We start from the raw sequence: 6994 nt of genomic DNA on the forward strand, positions 1-6994 counted from the left end.
TTATAAGCTTGATGCCATTTTTTTTGGGGGGGGGGGGTTTGCATCGAATGTTCTTCGACTTTATGCAAGATAAATTTGTTTATGAATAAAGATTGATCTGTTGAAAGCAGTTATTTTGAGTTAGATGCCAAAAGCTCTCCTCCTATTCAAATTTGACATTGAATGGGTGCATACAACATATTTGTCCACCGGCAACTATAGTTGCTGCACATTCAAATACGATTTTCAAGAAAAGAAAAAACCTGGGGAAAATAAATGCAGAACATGTTCACATAGGACACTATTAACATGACTATATGCATGAAACCATTTAGAAAAATTTGGGCACAAATGGGTTAAAAAATGTGTATAAATCCACTGAACCCATTGAGTTTTAACAGATTTGCAAAGTGTGCAGTGGGATTGGTAGGGGGTAATTGAGAATGAATGGGGAAAATATGATTGGTTATGACTGAATATGATTGGTTCATGTGATAAATCCTGCCTCTCATTTTTGCGCGTGTTTTGCATTTACAAATTAGGCCTACTAATTATTTGATGACTCATACCAAAATACTTGATTTGATTGTAAATGTACACTTTTCACCAGTAATACAACTGTCCCCAACCTCATGGTAACCTCATGGTTAACTTATCATTTTTGCTAACTTTTAACCTTGTGTTAGAAGTTGACTTAATTGAATTATGTGCCTTAAAATCTTAAAAGTTTTTTTTTTGTACTTGCAAATATTAATGAAATAACATAAGGGCACGTGTGCTCAAAGAAAATACCCTTTCATGACTCTTTCTTAACACACTCAAGTACACTTTTAAAAATTGCATTTTACAGTAATGTCAAATTAAATGTTTTATTTTTACTATATTTTAATCATTGTTCATAACTTTTGTTATTGTTTAAAGTAGGACACTTATTTTGATGTTTACTAGTATACAAAAGCACATGTATTTGATTATGATTTCTGTTGTATGTTATTCAATAAAGTTTACATAAGTGTGTCAAAAATGCAATCTACAGTTCAACTGCATTTAATATAGATTGCATATATTTGCATTTATTATAATTGCATTTAATATAAATTATAATACATTTTTATTAAATTGTTTTTAACATGCAATTAAAGCTGAAGTGCATACGTTTTGCATCTTTGTCGCCATCTCTGTTTGAAACCTATAATTGCTGTTATTTGCGGAAATATCCTCTTTACGTTTTGTGCATTGGCACAGCTCCTCAGCGTGGATGAGTCTAATGTTTACAGGTGTATTTGTGGGCTATCAGTCAACCCACCAGTGTGGATATTAACTGTACTTACACTTACCACATCTTGAAAGTATGACCCAAATAAGAAGTTTCACATGACATCTGAGTAAGTAACATGTCTGCCATTTCCCTATCGAATGGTTTCATTCCCCATATGGGAAAACTCCTGTTTACTCTGAATACTGACGCCTGATTTGCAAATGTCATGCTGCCTCTATGATTCCTCTGAGCCTGCTTCACATGCAGCCCCTCAAGTATTGGCTCAAAGCCCATGTACCGTCCCCCACTTGGTGCATGAGACGATTTGAGCATTTTTTACCAGTGTGTGTGTTCCCTGGGAATCAAACCCACGACCTTTTGTGCTGCTAACGCAATGCTCTACCACTGAGCCACAGGAAAAGGCATTACAGAAATGAGGAACACGCTCAATTTCTACCTTATTGTACGATCTCAGATGTTAACTAAGTTCACTTACTGCAGTTTAACAATGGAGAGGCGGTCTATGCAATTGCACATATTGCTGTAAACTTGGGATTTCACATTTTCATTCTCTTAAACTAATTATTTCCTCACTTTCTCTCTTTCTGCAACTTGTGTGAATGTGTGTGTTTATGTGTTAGATTAGTTTATATGTCTTAGATTTATCCAATAAAGCCTTATTTATATTGAAAAGAGAAGTATCTTGTGTTTTGTGCTTACAAGTTAATGTCTTAAACTGCCGATCTTGTTACTGTGCTAATTAATAGTGTTTTCACTATATTTTGGATATAAATATCCATTGCAGAGTTGATGTTATACGGTTCGTTCAATGAATCCCTGGCTGTCTCAGTGAGCAGCCGTAAAACAGTGATTCTGTCCAAATTCCCTTTAAAATCTTAAATGATTCCCTTTGAGCTAAATTGAACTGTTTCCCTTACATCAATTATAACGGCTCTTATTGATTTTTTATAATGACATCAGTAAATCACTCATTTTCTATCATTACTGATTTGAAATTTTAATGTCAATTAATAATTAATTACGGTTTCTGCTCTCATTAGTATAATGGTACTTATTGATTAATTTAATTATAATTGCTCATAGCAATTTTAATGACAACATTATTAAGTTTAATCATTAATTGTCATTACTGATTTAACATTTTAATCTCATTTCATAAATAATTACGGTTTCTGCTTCCATATTGATACTGATTTGAAATTTTAATTTCATTCGCAATTAAGTTTTTTTTTCTGCCTGTTGGGCCTTCTTTTCCTCTCCTTCAATTATTTAATTTAATAATTATTATTTCATTAACTCAGCTAAATTTTCATAGGTTTTCCCTTACTTAAGCCTGTTAGTAGATAGCACTCCCCCTAGTGCTTGGTCGGTGAAGTGACGGTTGCCTCCACGGTAGGTCACAGTGAGTGGAGTCACCTGTTCTGACATAACCTGGAGGTGAAATCACATACCTCCTTCCTAGTACTGCGAGTGAAGGCACGCAGCGAGGCATCAGCAATCGTGCATGCCGGAGGAGGAGTCAACAGAGGCTAACTGAGCGAAGGCTTGGGTATATCACCCTGTTTAGTTATTACAAAGTAAGTCAGACTACGGGTCTGCGCTGGCAGATAACCCCAGGGCCCAGCCCCATTCTCTTCTCAGGCCAGTTAGTCATTGACGTGCCTCACCCGAATGTTGCCCGGTTGTGCTAAAAGCCATAACTGAGAGGCTCACTGCAGTATGACGGGGACAGAGGGTCCGGTGACCTTACACAAGTTCACTTGGTATGCTCAGGCAGTGGGCCTTGCCACTGGACTCCGACTGGATCAACCCAACTCATCACCAAGCCTAGTTTATAAGAGCATTAGCCCATCCAGTTAGCAAAACCTCAAAGGAAAACTAGGGTTTTCCTCAAATCTTTATGGTAGTGAGTCTCCTCCTACTATCACCGCAAAAACCAATCCCCTGGTGTATCGACCCATCAGCACCGCCATTCTGTCAACCCTGTCATTTTCCCTAACATTGGTAGCAAAACCTCACTCTCCTTCTTCTCCTCTGTCTCTCAGCGGTCCTCCTCTGATTTGACTACTGCTGCTGTTTCTGGGATTGTACCTGTGAGAATCATAAAAGCAGAGAAATTTGGAAACATTTAACAGATATTTGTGAAACTTGAACACTTCGTTTCAAAATTGTCTGACTCTCACCCCACCTTCCCTTCTCATGTGGGATCCTACCCAGCCAAGGCCAAAGCAGATCAACAAGAGGACTGATAAGCCTCTGCAATCTTAAACACTTCTAGAAACGCTCTAATTGGTGTATGGTGTCAATCCTACAAGCTAAGAAACTGACAATGTCATTGTTATTGTTCTTTCTTTCGCCCCAGAGGAAATTGTAATAACAATCACAGTCCTGGTATTTAGAAATTCCCATCTCCAAATCCCCTGTTTAGAAGCATACTTCTCAATCAGACTTAACAAAAAAAAAAAAAAAAAAAAAGAAAAAGTTTTAATCTAACTCATGCAGCCCCTCAAGTATTGGCTCAAAGCCCATGTACCGTCCCCCACTTGGTGCATGAGACGATTTGAGCATTTTTTACCAGTGTGTGTGTTCCCTGGGAATCAAACCCACGACCTTTTGTGCTGCTAACGCAATGCTCTACCACTGAGCCACAGGAACATGTAAGAGGATGGTCCCAGCTTGCTATTTGGTCGGGATGCCAAAGCAGATGAAATTACAACAGGGGGAGTAATTGCTCCGATAGTGAAATACATCAAATTAAACCACATCCATTTTGACATTTGACAGGTCAATGTACGATAGTTTTAAAACTCAAAGCTTTCTGGTTAGTTCAAAAAAGAGCTTTTATTGAAACCAAGCTGGCAAAAGGACTTGTTTTGGAATTTGTTACATTGTGACGTCATAGCGTGGTGAAAGACCACCTCTGCAGAAGATGATCAATGCCTACTTCTTCATGAGAGATTGTCTTATTATTGGGAGATGTGAGGATCTGTAGTAGGGTACAACAGGGCTAAAGGCACACCTTAAGAAAAAATGTGCTATTCGCTGTTCCTAAAATTTATAATGGCAAAAATAAATATATATATACGTTTTGTGGGGCCTGTCGAACAGACACAAATAAACTATTGAATCACCACATTCCAAGAAGAATCTAAAGAGTCTTCTCTCAGCCATTTGTGGGTCGAAATCTGATCGACAGCCATATCAAAGCGAGTGTTTGAACGTTGTTTTATGGGGGAATTGTGAATTCTTGATCAAGTAAAATTTGGTGGTTAAATCCACGTGTTGTTGTCTGTCTAAATAGGCTAACACAAAGCTGAGATCCGCCGATATCGCAATAATGTTATTGTATTAAAATTGCAGTAAATCTGTAGATAAAGTTGCCTCACTCTAACAAGTTGAGATTGTTCAGCGCTATAAGATAAGAATCTAAATAGTGCTCTTTGGTTGTTCAAGTGTTGAAATGCGCCATCATTTCACGTGATGCATGTAAACTGTGTGTCACTCGCATGCTGGCTTACTGTTGTGTGCATCGCCATAGTAACAGCCGTAACCCAGAAATCCTAAGAAACCTTTTCCAGGGTAACTTTCAAGTGTGCAGGCACAGTCCGCCAACGCCATATTGATGCCGTTTGTAAACAAACTCTAGCATAAGCTAAGCTAACTGAAGCTAACGTGTTTGCATTGAAGCCCTATTGCACTGTAAAGCTATTCGCATTGAAGGCTAGCGGTTAGCACGTAGCATTTCACGGGCTAGTGTGGCTGAATGCAGTGTGTTTTGCAGTGTTTGGCAGTGTTGAAGTGATTAAGCTTTTGTATCTGCACTTTAACTCACACTAGTGGACTTTTTCACCTCATTCTTCTCCCTTTTACACTTATACGTACGTCTTGTCTCCCTTCTTCATTTGGTCTGTTTACTCTATCAGTTTTAACTCCCATAAGCTGTTGGTTTTATTAGCACGTAATTATGGTTTACGTCCTCAGTACTTTAATGATACTTTTTGATTAATTCAATGTAGGATATCAGACCGAATCAGACAATCTAAGATTTGGTCAAAACATGGTTGAAACATGAGGAGCCGAATTATACAGAGGCCCAAAACAACAGGATGTTCATAAATCAGATCCTAGCACTAGCCAGTCTGAAGCAAGCCTAACCAACTCTTTCACAGAACAGCTTTCAACATTAACACAAAAGGAACACACTGATCATAACAACTCAGGAAGGAGATAGTCAATTTTAGGGCAAGTAATCAAGATTAAATGGTCAAAGAGATGACAGCATGACCATCATGTGATAGTAACCACAATCACGAGCTCTGTGGATTGACTCTTAAACTCTGGTCTTCATACATTCACAGAATGGCACAGAAACTGCCTTTCCATGCACCTAAATGACACTAAAAGGACTCGTAAGCAACTAATCATTTCTATGCATAACCCCATATTATGTATCTAACCCACACATTAGACTATCACGTTTTAATCATTTATTGTGTATGTATTTTGAATAACTATTGAATAGTTTATAGGATTATATTCATGTTGGGTATGTATGTGTTTGAATCTTCTTGCTTGAAACGTTTCTTCCAATCAATTCTTTGTCAAAGGTATCATATTCTTGTTATAGAAATCATGTCCAAAATTATACTCTGCAAGAGCGGGAAAAACTCGGACCATGTGACTGATAAGATAACATTTGATTTATGAATTGGGAGGAGAAATATACAACACCCCGAGCAAAGACGACATCTAATTGGTCAAAACACCATTTGGGAGGTGTCCAAAAGCCCAGTTTAAATACTCAGGACACCATCAAATCACTCTCTTCTTCAACCCCCTTCTTTGCTCGCTCTTTGTTTCACTCTCTTCTTTTTAGTCATAGCTTTGAGCTATGCTTTTTAATCATGCTTCTTTAGCTTTTTGAGCGTGCTCTGGCTTACACAAAACCATGAGGAGAAACGCCACCTAGTCTCGTCAAACTTTACTTCTATTTCTTTACTTTATTTTATTTTCCGTAGAGAGTTTCGTGTTCCGAGTTAAGTTTTGCCCAACGCCGTGTCTCCGAAAGAGTGCCGTCTAAACTTCAACTTCAAACCACAGCTCCGCGTCGTCAGCCAACTTTAATTCTACTCATTCTGCTGCTAGAAAAGGGTATTTTTTGTCTTTCTCTCTCATCTTACCATTAGCTCTTACCTTCTTCCTTTACAAAAAACAACAACAACAAAACACTTTCTTTTGTAGAAAAAAGGAGGCAGCCAATTATTACTCTGTTCTTTGCTCTGTGTATTGTTTTTCTTTTCTCCCTCTGTTCTCTAGCGGTGCTACTTGTGCGTGTCTACTAATTCCCCCCACAGAGACTACAAGTTAGAAGAATGCCTACCCAGAGGACCACAGTCATAGAGAACCATGCTCACCTGCTCATTACACACCCAACACCAACCCACACCTGACATTGCACATTCACACCTTTTTGTTTTTCCTCTTCAAGGTCTGTGTCGGTCTCTGGTCTAGGTCTCCCTCTCCATGTCGAAACATGTCTCGCACAACAGACCCTGTCAGCCACTGGGAGGACTTAGAGACATGGCTCAGTGTCGTGACAGACAGCCTCCTACCCAAGGCGGCTGAAACTCTAAGGCATCAGACACAGGACCAGCTGGATGACAACATACACTGAACAAAATTATAAACGCAACACTTTTTTTTTTGCCCCCATTTTTAATCAGCTGAACTCAAAGA

The 6994-nt window shown here is 38.5% G+C and overlaps 1 pseudogene; it reads left to right on the forward strand.

Moving 5' to 3' along the window:
• The first annotated feature begins 6791 nt into the window (after nt 1-6791).
• LOC107701080 (uncharacterized) overlaps nt 6792-6994 on the forward strand; it is a 4543-nt pseudogene continuing 4340 nt past the window's right edge.

The sequence above is a fragment of the Sinocyclocheilus anshuiensis genome, unplaced genomic scaffold (genome assembly GCF_001515605.1).
Source record: "Sinocyclocheilus anshuiensis isolate Anshui unplaced genomic scaffold, SAMN03320099.WGS_v1.1 scaffold2068, whole genome shotgun sequence".
NCBI classification, from domain to species: domain Eukaryota; kingdom Metazoa; phylum Chordata; class Actinopteri; order Cypriniformes; family Cyprinidae; genus Sinocyclocheilus; species Sinocyclocheilus anshuiensis.